Source organism: Triticum urartu, chromosome 3A, assembly GCF_056163025.1.
Source record: "Triticum urartu cultivar PI428250 chromosome 3A, HENAU_Tu73, whole genome shotgun sequence".
NCBI lineage: Eukaryota > Viridiplantae > Streptophyta > Magnoliopsida > Poales > Poaceae > Triticum > Triticum urartu.
Genome location: NC_141875.1, coordinates 8,348,925 through 8,366,623, shown reverse-complemented (window position 1 = coordinate 8,366,623; position 17,699 = coordinate 8,348,925). Strand labels below are relative to the sequence as shown.

At 49.3% G+C, this 17,699-nt stretch overlaps 1 long non-coding RNA gene and 2 pseudogenes across 1 annotated transcript; 1 reads left to right on the top strand and 2 right to left on the bottom strand.

Annotated features, from left to right (window-relative positions):
• Window positions 1–2,760: 2,760 nt before the first annotated feature.
• Window positions 2,761–11,065, bottom strand: LOC147977694 (uncharacterized). The gene is made up of 3 exons (XR_015617928.1): window positions 10,698–11,065; window positions 6,696–6,830; window positions 2,761–3,037 (listed from the first exon to the last, which is right to left on the bottom strand). It is a non-coding gene; the product is annotated as an uncharacterized LOC147977694 (long non-coding RNA).
• On the top strand, window positions 3,840–6,689 carry LOC147977695 (protein FAR1-RELATED SEQUENCE 5-like; annotated as a pseudogene).
• Window positions 11,066–14,235: 3,170 nt separating the features above from the next.
• Window positions 14,236–16,371, bottom strand: LOC147977693 (uncharacterized; annotated as a pseudogene).
• Between the last annotated feature and the right edge of the window lie 1,328 nt (window positions 16,372–17,699).

The following is a 17,699-nucleotide window of genomic DNA, read 5'->3' as shown; positions in this document are numbered from 1 at the left end:
ATCTCTGGGCCATCAAGAAGAAGGAGAAGGTCGTCGCCGAGAAGAAGCGGGCAGGCAAGAACCGCAAGGTCATTTTCGCCCGTGCCAAGCAGTACGCCGAGGAGTACGATGTCCAGGACAACCACACGCCCACGGCGTGGACACACCCCACGAATCTTCACTTACTTGGGGTCGTGCGGAGGAATTATGAGAACTTCCGGTGCCAGTGCCAAGGGCATCTGTGACACATTCAGCGAGCGGACCCGCAAGCGCAGCAGCGTTAGTCGACGGGCTGGGCGAGGCGGCGGCGGTGCGGGTGCTGTAGAAGATCGTGGCGTCCAAGCAGATCCAGGCCGAGCAAGATGACGACCTAGCTGGGGCATATGACACTTACAAGTCCTTGGCCCTCCAAAGCCCCACTCTCGCACTCATCGCGGCGTTGGCAGCACCTGGCGATAGTGGAGAGGAAGCTATTGTTGCTTGGAGCTTGTAAGGATTGCCGATGGCTCTTGTACCAGCGTGTTCGCGCCCCTCGCGTCGACGACTTCCTCGCGGGTCATCCTTGCACCGGCAGCCACCCTCAACCTCGTGGCGCACGGCGCAGCAGCGGCTCGCCGGGCTGGGTGAGGCGGCGGCGATGCAGGTACTGCAGAAGATCGCAGCGTCGAAGCATATCCAAGACAAGCAAGATGATGACATAGTTGGGGCAACACCAACGGCCATCTGCAGCGCGAGTGCGTGAGGAAGGGCAGCAGCCATGTGGCGCGCTTGCCGGCTCCCGGCGGGGGTGGAGTAGGGGCTGTCACAACTCGAGGTTCCCTATGATTATGAACCTGGTTCCTTCTTGGTCATGGTTCCCTATGATTATCAACTTGGTTCCCTTTTGGTCTATGTTCCCTCTTATTATGAACCTGGTTCCCTCTTGGTCGTGGTTCCCTATGGTTATGAACCTGGTTCCCTCTTGTAAGGATTGCCTATGGCTCTTGTACCAGCGTGTTCGCGTCCCTCCCGTCGACGACTTCCTCGCGGGTCATCCTTGCGCCGGTAGCCGCCCTGAACCTCGTGGCGCACGGCGCAGCAGCGTCTCGCCGGGCTGGGTGAGGCGGCGGCGGTGCAGGTACTGCAGAAGATCGCGGCGTCGAAGCATATCCAAGACAAGCAAGATGATGACATAGCTGGGGCGACACCAACGGCCATCTGCAGCGCGAGTGCGTGAGGAAGGGCAGCAACCATGTGGCGCTCTTGCCGGCTCCCGGCGGGGGTGGAGCGGGGGCTGTCGCAACTCGAGGGGCAGCTCGGGAAGCGAGCGGACCCGCAAGCGCAGCAGCGGCTCACCGAGCTTGGCGAGGCGGCGGCGGTGCAGGTAGTGCAGATGATCGCGGCGTCCAAGCAGATCCAAGCCGAGCAAGTTGACGACCTAGCTGGGGCGAATGGGCGTGCGAAAATTTCAGCAATGAAAGTGGACGTTACAAACGACATTCACGCGCCTCTTTCGTCCATTCCAAAGTCCGCGGCTAGAACCAACTTCAGCCAGCCCGCGGCTGCCGATGGCGGTGTCGTCTCGGTAGCACCGTCCGGCCACATCGACGCCCGGACCAAGTTCCGCGGCTTGTGCCAGCAATCTAGCAGCAAGTTCGGGGCGAGTGAGGTAGTGCCCAGGCCCTGGCCTAGTTTCACACCGCGTGCCCCGCCGGCGACGGTCTGCCTGTACGTTCACGCCCTGGAGGCCGAGATGCGCGTCCCGCTGCACGGTTTCTTCTCTGACGCTCTCGCCCACTTCGGCATCACTCCTACCCAGCTCGCACCGAATGGGTGGCGCATCATGGCGGGCTTCCTCGCCCTCTGCCACTCCGACGGCATGCCGCCGTCCCTGGCGGTGTAGCCACCTCGGCTCATCATGTATCGCATCTGCGAAGGGCCTATCCTGCATTTATGCTGGGCCAACATCGTCCTCCTCGTCCGAGCTGGACTGCGGTAGTTTGTGGACGACGTGACACTCCATGAGAACGGCTTTTAGAGAAAGCTTCTTGCCACAGGTAATTTAGACTAGCCCTTCTTGTATTTCTAGTTTCCGGTACATCTTAGTACCCTGAAGGCGGAGGGGGCAAACCACGCGAACTGCATCCGGGAGGCGTGGGTGACAACCGGCGCCTCCAGGGCCACACCAGCGTGTGCGTTGCCGGCGAGCTATAGCAGATCAGTGGTGTCCAGGAAGATGGTGGTGGAGGAGAACCCGGAGCAGCTTCCGGAAGAGGAGGAGGACGCCGAGGAGAGCTCCTCTGGCGAGGCGTGGTCAGGGTTGCCTACTGAAAGCGAGGGATCAGCGGACGTTACCCTGGCCAGTGGTGTGTGACTTTGAGTAATATGAAATGGCACATGCTATAATGGTGCTAGTGCTAGGATCATTTTGTTGGAAACATGCCTTTTCAGCTATCAAATATTGGAACTCATTTTGTCCTTCAAAACTAAATCTCTTTGGAGCAAACCATAAATCCATGTTAATTTGAATTTTACATCCTAAAAGGCTATCCATAAGGTAACACTCCATAACTCCCATCGCTAATTTTTCATCTAACGGCAGCGCCAGATTCCCTTCCCCGCGTGCCTTTTCTGCCAAAAATAAATAAATACCCGAGCTCCCGTATTCCCGTATATCCCTCGCCCTCAGTCCCTCACGTAATATCCACAACTGTTTCTGGAGGGAAAATGTCCGCCAAACTAACTATTGGCGCCAATATAGAAAACAGAGGCACTAGGCAAACCTTTACAAACACAAGATCCTAAATACCAGGCGGAAGAGATTTCAATCTGGAGCCTGATTGCATCCAGAAACCAAATTCAGGCAGATAGCAAAGTGTGCAAATATCAAGCGATCCAAGGTTTAAAGTAAGGAAATCATTGTCCTCTATGGCTTCTTCAAGCAGTGGTCATGCGAACCATGAACACGGCAATATGGATCTTCAGGACCAAAAGTAAGAAATCTGACTCGTATTCTTCTTTATCTCCTCTTTTCATTGTTCTTGTCCTTCTTGTTGAACTAGTTGCACCATTTCCTCTACTGAAGAACAAATAAAAAATGTTGATGATTGTATAAGATCTATGCAAATCTGACACAAAAGGAATAGCAGTTCTGCACAACTTACTTTGTCAGGTCAATCATGTTATTTCACTCATATATACAAGAATATGTTATTCTTTCGAGGCCTACTGTATGTAATAAAATCAGATGTCTGATTGTTGTTTTAGCCATAATCAATATTAGTTTCACAAAATCAACATTATGATCTTCTGCAATTGACTTAGATTCTGGTAGTTGAAAAATAATTTAGTGTACACGTAGTATTCAATTAGTGTGTTGTTTCACAAATCTAACTGCCGAACATATGAGTATTAACTAAAGCGAATACTGATTCATATAGGATGTGCATGAAACTGCTCCTAGCAATGCAACAGATTGCATTGATGAAAGGGTACCAAAGGTTGGCATGCAATTTGTATCTGAAGAGGAAGCTTACTCCTTTTATAACAAGTATGCAAAGGCTATTGGTTTTAGCAACCGAAGAGGGAGTCAACATAAAGTAAAGAATTCTTCCGTGATACAACAAAGAACATTTACATGCTCCCGTCAAGGTATGGGCTGCTTGTATTTTGTTTTGGTTATATAACTATTGGTATCACTAAGATACTTATTTCAACTGACAGGATTCCGTGCAGAAGATAAGAGAGAGGATTCTTTCAGTTACAGTAGGCCCGAAACATGATGTGGCTGTCAAGCCCATATGAAGATAAGTCTCAAAAACGGATTATATTATGTGTATGAATTTGAGGCTGCACATAATCATAATCTTACTACTGGAGGCATGGCCTTATACTTAAGATCCCAAAGAAAAGTGACGGAAGCACAAATAGCAAACACTGAGGTCGCAAAGTCTGTAGGCATTTCGAATAAAGCAACTATTGATCTTATGGCCAAAGAAGCATGTGGACTTCCAAATCTTGGGTTTGCACCTAAAGATATGAAAAATCGTTTGTACTCTAAGAGAACATTGCAAGCAAAGAAAGGAGACACAGGGGGAGTGTCAGAATACATGGAGAAGAAGGTAAAAGAAGATGCCAATTTTTTCTATTCAATTCAAGTTGATGAGGATGATCTGATAACTAATATTTTCTGGGCTGACTCGAAAATGATATTGGACTATGCAATGTTTGGTGATGTTATATGCTTTGACACCACATATAGGAAACTAGATGATGGGCGTCCCTTTGGTTTGATTGTTGGGGTGAATAATCACAAGAAAACTATGGACTTTGGTGCTACACTTCTCTATGATGAAACTGCTGAAAGTTTTGGTTGGCTTTTTAGAACATTTCTAACAGCCATGTCTGGGAAACATCCAAGGACTATTCTGACCGATGAAGACGCAGCAATGGCCAAGGCAATTAGTAAAGTCCTTCCTCACTCTCACCATAGACTTTGCGTGTGGCATATGAATCAAAATGCTTGCAAGCACCTTGCTGGGGTTGTTGAAGAATATAAGAAGTTCAATGCTGATTTTCAGCATTGTATCTATGATATTGAGGAAGAAGAAGATTTTATAAATGAATGGAATAGAATGCTAGACAGATATGGACTACGTGACAATACGTGGCTGCAAAGGTTGTTTGAGAAAAGGGAGCAATGGGCACTAGTGTATGGCAGAAATACATTCTCAGCCCACATGAGCACTACCCAAAGAAGTGAAAGCATGAATAACGAACTAAAGTGGTACATTAGTATTAAATATGACATGCTTACTTTTTTCGAGCATTTTGAGCACCTAGTTGCGGATAAGAGATTTGTAGAGGTCAAGTGTGACTTCAAGGCCTCACAAAGTACTCCCAAGCTGAAGGCAAAAGGAAGCTATGTGTTAAGGCAAGCCGCAAGTACATATACTCCCGCAATATTCAAGATGTTTCAGGAGCAAGTGCTTCAGACCCGAACTATGACACATTTCTTTGTGATTCAAGTGATAAAGAGAAGAAGGTTTATTCAGTAAAATTTCATGGAACGCAACGTGAGCATGTTGTCAGTTTTTATCCAAACGAAGAAAAAGTCAATTGCAGTTGCAAGAAGTTTGAATTTGCTGGAATCATCTGCTCTCATTGCTTAAAGATACTTGATATTAATAATATCAAGCATATCCCTAAGCAATATATATTGAAAAGATGGACAATTGATGCGAAAGTGCTAACAAGCAATCGCAATTTGCACGAGGATCTAAAAGCAAGAATGTCAAACTTTTACAAGGACTTGTGCAGAATGTTTATCCACATAGCTGCTCGCGCCGCAGAGTCCGATGAAACATATGATATGGCTGCTAAATGCGCAGAGCAGCTAGCACGAGATGTGGAGCAAAGCTTGAAAGTTAGAGTTGATCCAGACCCAAATCCGGATTTGGGTGACTCCTCTGTTTCACAAGGTATATATTTATATACTATACTAGTAGTTCCATAGAGTATTTTCACAGTAAGACTTGCATTTAATTTTACGGTTGCAGGTCTGAACATCGACTCTACTAGAGTTTCAAAGCATAACGAGGGGCTTCACATGCCAAGAGGTATGAAGGTAAAGGAGAAGACTGTACGAGGGTCAGCGAGACCCGTTGGTGGCTTGGAGAAAGCAAAAACAACGAAGAAAAAGAAGACAGATGATTCTTTACAACTACAACCGGAAATGCCTTTCGCAAATGAAATGCCTACAAATAACCCAATCTTAATGGTATAAGAAGTCTAAGCTTTTTGACTTTATCTACTTTTCAAACTTCTGCGACACTAAGCTTTGCTATTAATTTTCATAGTGTCAATTGGGAGAAAATATTGTACCAGGATCAGGAAGACCCGTTGGTGGCTCGGAGAAAGCAAAAACAAAGAAGAAAAAGAAGGCAGTCCATTCTTTACAACAACGACCTGAAATGCCTTTGACAAACCAAATGCCTGGGTATCTACAACAGTACAAACCAACCCAAATGGTATAAGAAGTGTACTTTTTAAACTATTTTTCATTTTCTATCACTTATGACCTAAGCTTTGCTATTTATCTGCATAGGTTCATCTGGGAGCTCCGCCAAATCATGTGTACCCCTATTTAGCACATTACAACCCAAGTCTGCAACAATCCATTGGTCTGTCGACCCCTACGATGATGCCAGGACAAAATCTATTACTCTTCCAACAACAGACTCCTACCAGTGGTACTTGTACCCCTATGATGATGACAGGACATAATCTACCATTCTTCCAACAACAGAATCCTACAATTGGTACCTCTAGCCCTACGATGATGCCGGAACAGAATCTATCATTCTTTCAACAGCAGACTCCTACGAGTGGTACCTCTACCCCTATGATGATGCCCGGACAGAATCTATCATTTTTCCAGCAACAAAATCCTACCAGTGGTACCTCTACCCTGACGATGATGCCAGGACAAAATCTACCATTCTCCCAACAACAAAAGCCAACTTAATCAATGTTATAGATTTTTGTTTCATGTACTTGTGTGCAATTCTATTAGAACCTATGAGTATACGACCATGGATTGAAGGAGACTATCTATATCAATCAGCAGGTAATTGAATAAGCAATTTGTGACCGTGATAAATATAGAAATAGTATTATCTGTCATGCATCATGTATAAACTGTACTATTACCAACATCATAGATTTGTTTGTCTAACCTGACAAACAGACCAGTAGTCGATGACTATGGTAATGGAGCGCCATTGTCACCTGGATGAGGATCAATCCAACCATATGACTTTGCATGCATCGATCTGAGTAGTTTGTTCACTTAGTTGAATTGTGGCCTCATCCTGTATGCAAATATCACCATCAGTAGCTATATTAATTTCAGTTTATTTTCAACCAGTACACGAAACCATCAGCATTTTGTGCGATGAAAGATATTTCGTTGCCTCTAATATTAAACATCTTTAAAGAAATATCAAATTGAGCACCTTCAGCACGCAGAAAACAGTCAGCTAACTAGGTATCCAGGACATGTAGAAACTAATTTCGGTCTATAATTTTGCAATCACATAATTTTAGCTTTTAACTAATCACTGTATGGAACAAATTAATTTGCAAGGCCCCAATGTGCATGTGCGCTCAATTGGTAGTAGCTAGCTGTTGACTTGGTTAGATGTGAACTGAATGGCAAGCAAACCAGAGGATACATCTGTATTCTGAACAAAACAGTAAAGAGGAGGATGAAAGGGAGCGACGGTGAGTTCCCGTACTGACCATGGCGCGCAGCAGGCGAGGTCGGCAGCTGCGTGAATGGTGTCGGGGCCCCGAAGACCCGCTGGATGGCGGCCGCCCTCCTCGCTCGCCGCGGCCTCTGCCCTGCCACCGCCGCCGTGGTCTTCAGTGGCGGCACAACAGCCACCACCACCACCTCCACTATCCCCGACCCGAGCTCCACCATGGCTGCTAGCAACTCCAAGACCTGGCCTTTGGCGCGAGGACGAATCTAGACGGGAGCCGGTCTTGCGACGGGAGAAGCCGCAATCTGGGACAGGCGCGGCGCCATAGCTGTGACAGAAGCTTCAGCCCAACTCAGGCTTGCCGCGCTCCTCCTTTCACACCGGCGGACCTCCTGGAGGCCGCGACGACGGTACGGGGCGGTAGCAGATCCACTCGATGCCTCCGCTCCAGACGATCGACTGTCGACAGGGAAGGCGAAAGAGGAGGAACGAATACGTATTGGGGCAAAGGGAAATACGAGAGCTTCGTGTGTGTTTTTTGCCAGAAAAAAGACACGCGAGGGAGAAAAACTGGCGCAGCCGTTAGATAAAGAATTAGCGAAGGGGAGTACGGATGGGAGCACGGGACGGGAGCAGGCAAGCCCCGTCCGGGAGGCGCTGTTTAATTGTTCGGAAGGGTCCGTTGATGGCCCGTAATAGCCTCCGACTGCAGGCTGATTTGTGTTGACAAGACAAGTCACATTTCTTTTCAAAGAAAGTATAGTTTTCCCCCTCAAATCCACACTCATCGATACATAACCCCCTGAACTGAAATACCATATAATTAACCCCCTCAAATTGTCAAAACCGGATAAATGAAGCCCCATAGTGGTTTTGGGTCACATTAAAACCGGTTTTGAGTGCTGACCAGAGTCAACGCATATAAGCCCGAGGATTTCTTTATTTTATTTTTGCCGAGCGGCCCCATAGCTTCGAGCGCTCCGCCACGGAGGGAGAGCATGGCGCCAGGGGAGCGGCGCGACCGTCGGCGAATTAGACGAGACGCGCGACAGTGTCAAGCGCGGCCACAACGGCTTCGGCGAGGAGCATGGCTTCGTGCCCGGTCGTGTCGTGCGGGTGTTGCAGGCTTGCAGCTGGTTCGTTCTTGCCGGAACGATCGATCTACCTGACGCCTATGTAGTTGTGCGTGTGTATCTGGCCGACTCCGCTTGAGCAAACTTGCAATGAAAATTGATCAGGTGCTTCTGCTAGTTCCTGTATACGTGCGCGTACAAGCGTTCTGGCCGGAAGGAATCGACTGTCCGCCGTGTTGGACATTGTTGTCAGCCTGGACCGCCTCAGCCTTATCCCTTGCGCCAGCAGCCTTGTCTGACGATGCACTATCCACTCCTTCTCGCAACTCTCTCCCTCGTTCCTCTCTCTCTCTCTCTGAGTTCGTGCTCTAGAGAAGGTCGCCGACATCGCCGTTTGTCTTCCTCGTGGCAAGAGACCACCCCGAGCCCAGCTGACATGTCCTGTCGATCCGCCTCGTCGCCCTCTTCGTCCCTCTAGAAGGAATCGCGCCAAGCCGCCACAAATCGACGTCATGGTCTTTGTCTTCTCCGCCGGCCGCCGCCATCGCTCGATCTCCACCTCCGGCGAAAGCCCGACGCCTCTTCTAGCCTCCTTGACTCCTGAGGCACGTCGCCACCAGCGCAAGCCTTCCTGAGGCTTTCTTCAGTGAAGTTGTCCTCTCACAGTCGCCGTCGGCACCTCGCTCGGCGATTTGCCACGGCCGCCGCTCGGCAATTTAAAAAAAAAATCCTCTGACTTAGTTGTGTTGACCTTGGTCAGCTCTCAAAACCGGTTTCAATGTGACCCAAAACCACTACGGGGCTTGATTTATCCGGTTTTGACAATTTGAGGGGGTAAATTATATGGTATTGGAATTTAGGGGGTTATGGATCCATCAACGTGGATTTAAGGGGGAAAACTATACTTTCTTCTTTCGTTTCAACTCTCTCCCCCACGCCATGTCTCGCATGCACATTCTACATGCACCTCTGCGCATGCACCGGCAAAACTCTCTCACAGTGTAACGAAGTATCTCCCACTTGCAGACAAAAATATTTTTTACCAAAAAATAACCACTCCCTCTCACACAGGTTCTCTTTCCCACTTGGGTAAAAAAAACGATCTTTCTCTCACTTCTCTGAAAAAGATGAGTTCTCTCTCACAGTCACATCCTATCTCTCACTTCAGATTTGAAAGAAACATTTTTCTTTCTGTAAATATCCCATGCAGCTTCTCTCTTGGATTTCGATATTTGTCTTTCTCTCGCGTCAACTGCAGTGGCCGGGTGAGGCTCGTTGCAGGAAAAATTCATGCTCCCATAATTACTGTTCACACAAACCTGCTAATGCAACTGGCGGCCAAGACAGGGCACAGATCTCAAAGTTTAGTATTCTAGATGGACGCTCAGATAAGCGGGAGTCCAGGCCCCGGGTCCTGGAACCAGTCAGGTAATCTGATTCGCTCTCTGTTTTCTCATCTCTCAACGGATTACATACTACACAATCAAATCTAGCATCATATCATATGTTTCTACTTAATAGCATCACATTATTATTGCCTATAAGCAAGTATAAGTAAATGCTCAAACATGTATACCATGGCTCATATCATCGGTGAGTTCATCTAGTGTTTTTACTAGTTGCAATTTTGTTTATGAGTTTAGGAGCCAAGTCCCATAATCTAGCAAAGCATGCTTTATTTTTAGGGGTTGCTCGGCGTGTTTGATTAGGCTAGCCTGATGGTCTTATTTTCATCCATGTGTTAATAAAGCTTCGTGAATTTGTCTAAAAGAAGTTCAACGGCCGGCTAGCAAGTTCAACGGGACTGCAGCGTGCGTGTATTGAGCTATTTAGAGCAACTCCAACGGATTCCCTATCCTAAAACTGGAAAACATATTTTCTATCCCGAAAGGTTTTATCTTTTAGGGACTACAATAGAACTAGCCCAAGCATCGACATATGAAATATACAAAACTACATACTAAACAGCTCTACTAGTCATCGCCCTTAAGGTATTTCAAGAAGTCCGAGTCGAACCAGAAGATGGGGATCACCACCACACCAGAGGGGCTAGCCAGAGGTCGTTGGTGGTAGGCCGACTCCACGACATCTCATCCTCGTGGTCCTCCTCGTCGGTGAGTTCGTTGAGATTTCTCGTAATAAGCCTACTGTTTAGCGTGATGTAAGTCAATTTGCAGGAGCTAAAAACGACAGCCATAGAAAGACGCTGCTAGAAAGCAAAGTTGGAAAAAAGAAGTCGAAAAGATCTAACAGGAAATCGGAACTGAATTAAAAAAAATATTACTCCTAGTCCTAGCATGGAAGGAAGGATCATCACTCACAACTAAGAAACTAATTACTACTCGCATTAGAGATGTACGTATGTGCAGAGAGAAATGGAGAGCGGGAAGCAGGAACTTACACGGACGAACGGACTTGTTCTTGGGGTTGGTTCTTGTGCGGGAAGGACCTCCTCGCACCTAACAAGCGAGCAACGACAAGAAGCACATGGGGGTCAGGACAGATCGGCCGGGCGAAACGGCGGTGGATAGAGGCGAATCGGCGAGGCTGGCCTGGTGCTGGATCTGGTTGCGCCCTGGAGCACTCGAGGACAGACAGAGGCGTGTTGGGTTGTGAGATCCGGCCGACCGCGAGAAGACGTACGGTGCCGTGCGGTGATGAGGAGCAATAAAGATCCAAGAGGAGTTGCTGCCGTCCGTCGCGAGAAGAGAAATAAGGGGGCAGTTTTGCACGACGCCCTTTCAAGTGCCGTGGTGAGGGCAGCGAAGGGGCAGTGGAAATAAAGTGACGCGAGGGCCAAGGAAAGACTCAGCCTCTTGGAGGCCCCGTGACGACTGGCCTTCTGTTTGTTTTGTTTTTTTTTTGAGCAAACGATTGACCTTTTTTTCTTTTCTTGAAATGGATTAAGGCTCAGCTAGATCGCCGGCCAGGTCAGGGTAGCTCACGTCCCACACAGCATGGAAATCGTGGCACGGTACTGAATAAACGACATTGACAGTTGGTACTTAGTCTCCAGGAACAGCTGACCCAAGCCTGAACCATCAAAGGCGTTGGATGTTATGGCCTTCATCACGTTCTGGCAGTCTGATGGTAGTACCATCCTTCCAATACCCATCTGTTCAGCAATACTAAGAGCATTTTTCACAGTCATGGCTTCCGCGTGCATCGCTTGCCTAGTAAGTATGAGTCAAGACAAGACCTAGCTAGCTAGCTAGCTGGGCTGGGGTGAGGAAGACGAGTGGGGACTGGGGTGGGTTTCTACTCCGCTATGCTTTTGAGTGGGCTTTGTTCCCCAGTAGTAGACTGGGTTGGGCAACATGTCACACTCCCAACATCGATCTAGTTCATCATCTCAAATTACAGGGGAATTCTTGGCGTTGGAGGAGAGGAATTAGGGATCTGGGAGTGGAGGAACAGGGGAGAAGCAGGGTAGTTGGGGGAAGAAAGTGCTTTAGCCTATTACCATCTCGCTGCCATCCTCGATGGCCCTCCGTTCCTTTATCAGTCACAGCTCCCAGCTTGCTGGGTCGAACCACTTGTTGGGCTTCGTTTTCCTTCTGGGCCTTGGCTCGCTCTGCTGGGCCTCGCGTGGGTTGATGTTGGGCTCCACGGGTGTGACATCCCCCTCCGCTTCAGTCGCGGCTTGCCCCCAAGCCGCAGCTCCAAGGAAACGAGTCCGAAGCTCGAAGAAGTCCTCCCACGACGCCAGCTCCTTGGGTTGCGACGACCACTTGATCAGGACTTGAGGAATCTTGCTCGCACCTCGTGTGACCATGCGCCTTGCCAACACCTCCTCGGGGAAATCTGGTGAAGAATGTGGCGCTGGCGGCTCTGGCAGCGCAGTCACCACCTCTGTGTCCTTAGGCAGCGCCGAGCGTAACAGGGACACGTGAAACACTGGGTGTACCCTGCTGGATGGAGGAAGTTGCAGTTTATAGGACACATTGCCCACCCGCGCCAAGACCTGAAACGGACCAAAAAATCTGAAAGAAAGTTTGTGGTTAGCTCGCGGCGCCACCGAGACCTGGACGTATGGTTGCAGCTTCACAAAGACCCAGTCTCCCACCGCAAAGGACCTCTCAGACCGTTTCTTATCAGCTTGGTCCTTCATCCGTTGTTTGGACCTTTCCAGATGCTGTTTAAGCAATGCGATCATCACCTTGCGTTCATGGAGCCAGGTCGCAAGGTCCGCTGGCGCTCCTGCCGATGCATCCACAATGCCAAAGTGACGAGGTGGGTGACCGTACAATACCTCGAAAGGAGAAGCTTTGAGAGCAGAATGAGCAGAAGTGTTGTACCAGAATTCAGCAAGGTGCAGCCACTGGAACCATTTGTGAGGGCATGAATGGACAAAACAGCGCAGGTAAGTTTCCATGCACTGATTCACACATTCCGTGGTTCTGTCAGTTTGCGGGTGGTAGGCAGAGGACATCCTGAGCTCTGTCCCTGCCTGCTTAAACAGCTCTCTCCACAACGTGCTGGTGAACACCCGATCCCGGTCAGAGACAATGGCATAGGGCAGCCCATGGTGTTTATAGATCTGCTGCATGAAGATACTCGCCACTTGGATTGCAGAGAATGGATGTGCCAGAGGGATGAAGTGTGCATACCTCGTTAACTTGTCCACCACCATCATAATACAGGAGTATCCACGTGACATAGGCAGCCCCTCCACGAAATCCATTGTCACCGTGTGCCAAGCGTGTGGAGGTGTAGGTAGGGGTTCAAGCAGCCCGGGACTCGTGCCTTCTCAGTTTTTGCTTGTTTACATACACTGCAGGACAAAACAAAGTTTGCTACCTCCCGTCGCATGTTTGGCTAGGCAAAGAGTCGCCGAAGCCGGGCATAAGTTGCTTGTTCCCCTGAATGGCCCCCAGTCACACTAGAGTGAGTTGCATGGAGGATCTGTTGTTTCATGGCTGCATTATTCCCCACCCAGACTCGTCCTTTGTACAAGATGACCCCATCGCGGACCGTATACATCAGCCCAGCCTTCTCATCCCCTTGACAGCTCTTTAGAATGTCCTGCGCGCTTTCATCGTGCTGATACCCTTGCACCACATCTTCTAACCAGGTTGGTAAGGCGACCGAAATAGCAACCACCCCGGCATCCATTCTGGACAGAGCATCTGCCGCCTTGTTCTCAATCCCCTTTTTATACACAATTCGGTATTGCAGCCCCATGAGCTTGGTGTACGCCTTGCGTTGCCAGGAGGTGACCAACCTCTGGTCTCCCAGGTGGGCAAGGCTACTGTGATCAGTGCGAATCACAAATCCCCCCCCCCCCTGCAGATATGACCGCCATCGCTCAACTGCCATCAAGATCGCCATAAACTCCTTTTCATAAGTGGACAGACCGTTGTTTTTTGGTCCTAATGCTTTGCTGAGGAAAGCGAGTGGGTGCCCGTTCTATGTGAGGACTGCCCCAACCCCAAATTCTGAGGCGTCCGTCTCGATTTCAAACGGTTTGTCGAACTGGGGCAAGGCGAGAACAGGGGCTGAGATCTGTGCTTTTTTAAGATGTTGGAATGCCTCCTCGGCTTCGTGGCTCCAGACAAAGATCGAATCCTTCTTCAGCAAGTTTGATAGTGGCCGGCTGACCAGCGCAAAGTCGCGGACGAATCGTCTGTAATATCCCGCCAGGCCTAAAAACCCTCTAACTTGCCTGACATTGCTGGGAACCGGCCAGTTTTTAACTGCTGAGATATTTTTCTCATCGATAGCCACCCCCTGGTCACTGATGACATGGCCTAGGTAGGTTAGTTCCCGCTGGGCAAATTTACACTTGGATCTTTTGACTTTCAACTGATGTTCCTTCAATAATTCAAACACCATTCGAAGAAGCTGGACATGGGCCCTTAATGTATGGCTGTCGACTAGGATATCATCCACAAAAACCAACACTCCTTTGCGAATCAGTGGTGACAGCACAAAATTCATCATTCCTTGTAATGTTCCCGGAGCATAGGCAAGCCCATACGACATGACTTTGAATTCATAATGCCCAAGGTGGGTTTTGAAGGCCGTTTTGAACACATCTTCCAGCGCCATCCTAATCTGATGGTAGCCAACCTTGAGATCCAAGCTTGTAAACCATACTGCTCCCGCTAACTCATCCAAGAGCTCCTCGACCATCGGCATTGGGAACCGGTTCTTGACCGTGATCGCATTGAGGTGTCGATAATCCACGCAGAATCGCCATGACATATCCTTTTTCTGAACCAAGAGTACAGGTGAGGCATACGGGCTGTAACTCTCCTGTATGATCCCTTGATGCAGCATCTCTTTTACTTGCCTCTCAATTTCGTCCTTTTGGAAAGGGTTGTATCGATACGGTCGGATGTTGACCGGCTGAGCCCCGGGAATCAGAGGGATTTTATGGTCAAATGGGCGTGCTGGAGGCAAGCCCGAGGGGTCTTGAAACAGTGACTCAAATTGCACCAATAACTCCGCAATCTCAGGTGGATTTTCCAGTTCATCCCCACCTTTCTTCTGCTCAAGAACTGTCTCCAATTGAACTAACTGGTGTATGTCATTGTGAACCATCAGGAAGTGCAATTGTTCCATTGATACTGGGTGGCACTCATCCATCTTGGGTTGCACTCCTCTCAGGGTAATGCGCTTGCCATGATGGGCAAAGGACATGTGTTTCTGCCCCCAATGCACGTCCATGGAACTGTGCTCTTCCAGCCAGTCCAGGCCAATGATCATATCATAACAACCCAATGGAAGGACTTTCAGATCAGTGCAAAACTTGTGCCCTTGAATAGACCAACTGCACCTGGTAATCTCCTAGTTGCACAACAGCTGCCCCCCATCTGCAATTTTCACCTTCAAAGCTTTGGGCGAGTGTTTGACCCCCTGCAGCTTTGCTGCCAACACTGAGCTGATAAAACTGTGCGAGTTGCCCGAATCAACTAACATGAGCACTTGCTGAGATTGTATCTTCCCTTGCAATCTGATAGTCTGAGGAGCGACCGATCCCTCCAGAGCTGCTTTGGAGATGGTGTGACACTCACTGGACGTATCAGACACAACCTCTTGGTTTTCTCTGGATGACATGCCCAACACCTCAAACATTTCTTGCACCACATGGAGTTGAACCGCTGCTGCACACTTGTGATCACGACTCCACTTCTCCCCACACATATAACACAACCCCCGTGCTCGGTGATAGGCACGAAGAGTAGTGAGGCGCTCTTCCACCGAGTTGGCCCCCCGTGCATTTTCTGCGCTCGCGGGGCGTGACCCATCGCCGCTAGCTGGCGGTGTTGGTGGAGGTCTGCCAGGAGGGGGTGGCAGCAGCATCGCCCCTCGAAGATGAGAGCGATTGACAACCCCATTGTCGGAACGCCGGCCTTCTTTCCGCTTCGATATCTCCAGTGCTTCTTCCTGCAGATAAGCCAGGGAAACAGCATTATCTAGATCTTTTGGATCGTGCACAAGAACAACAGCACGAATTTCGTCCTTGAGACCATCTATGAAACGAGAAGGAAACAATGCAGGGTCCCAAGTGGTGCTGTGGGCTAAAAGGGCATGCATGAGTTCGTTGAATTTGGTGGTGTACTCGGACACTGACTCACTTTGACGCAGATGAAATAACTGACGAAGCAACCCAGAGAACTCATTGCGCTCAAATTGGTCGCACACAATGGTGCAGAACTTCTCCCATTTCATCTTACTAAGATGAAACTCATTGTCCTCAAGCCACACCATCGCCGCACCAGTGAAGTGCATTACGGCCATATCGACCCACATCTCGGGATCCAAATGAAAGATCCTGAAGTAGGATTCACAGTTGCGCTTCCAACTGCGGGGCCGTTCACCCCAAAACGACGGAAAATCTATCTTAGGACGAGGGGTGATCTGCGACGGGTGATGAAAAGGACTCCTAGAACGGGATGGTCGAGGACTACCAGATCATGATGCGCCCCGCACAGGAGACTGCCCGGTGGCCGCACATGCCTATCAGTATGAAAGAGCTCTGTGGACTGGAATGTACCATTGCCCGGAGGCGGAACTGTTGGGGAACGTTGCAGAAAAGAAAATTTTCGTACGGTTTCACCAAGATCCATCTATGAGTTCATCTAGCAACGAATGATCGGATGCATCTACATACCTTTGTAGATCGCGAGCGGAAGCGTTCAAAGAACGGGGATGAGGGAGTCGTACTCGACGTGATCCAAATCACCGAAGATCCTAGCGCCGAACGGACGGCACCTCCGCGTTCAACACACGTACGGTCAGCGTGACGTCTCCTTCTTCTTGATCCAGCAAGGGGGAAGGAGAGGTTGAGGAAGATGGCTCCAGCAGCAGCACGACGGTGTGGTGGTGATGGAGCTGCAGTACTCCGGCAGGGCTTCGCCAAGCTCTATGGAGGAGGAGGAGGTGTTGGAGAGGGAGAGGGAGGCACCAAAGGCAAAAAGTGAGAGGTCCTCCATCCCCCCACTATATATAGGGGGGCCTAGGGGGGCGCCGGCTGTAGGAGATGCAATCTCCTAGGGGGGCGGCGGCCAGGGGTGGGGGGCTTTCCCCCCAAGCAAGGGGGCGCCCCCCCTTTAGGGTTTCCCCTACCCTAGGCGCATGGGCCCTAGGGGAAGTGGCGCCCCAGCCCACTTTGGGCTGGATCCCTTCCCACTTCAGCCCATGGGGCCCTCCGGGATAGGTGGCCCCACCCGGTGGACCCCGGGACCCTTCCGGTTGTCCCGGTACAATATCGGTGACCCCGAAACTTGTCCCAATGGCCGAAATAGCACTTCCTATCAAGGTTGTTAGAATCGCGATTCTGTTATATGATTCTACGACTTTACGATCCAAACTTACCCATCTGATTCTACGATTTTAGTTCATAAAATCTATGTTTCTACGATCCTGGTACTGAAGATTCTATGATTTACGATTCTACCATCAGAGCTCCGATCCGATTCAAAATCGCGATTCTGACAACCTTGCTTCCTATATGTAATTCTTTATACATATCCCTACAACCCTAGCGTCACCGAACCTTAAGTGTGTAGACCCTACGGGTTCGGGAGACATGTAGACATGACCGAGATTGCTCTCCGGTCAATAACCAACAGCGGGATCTGGATACCCATGTTGGCTCCCACATGCTCCTCGATGATCTCATCGGATGAACCACGATGTCGAGGATTCAAGCAACCCCGTATACAATTCCCTTTGTCAATCGGTATGTTACTTGCCCGAGATTCGATCGTCGGTATCCCAATACCTTGTTCAATCTCGTTATCGGCAAGTCACTTTACTCGTACCGTAATGCATGATCCAGTGACCAGACACTTGGTCACTATGAGCTCATAATGATGATGCATTACTGAGTGGGCCCAGTGATACCTCTCCGTCATACGGAGTGACAAATCCCAGTCTTGATCCGTGTCAACCC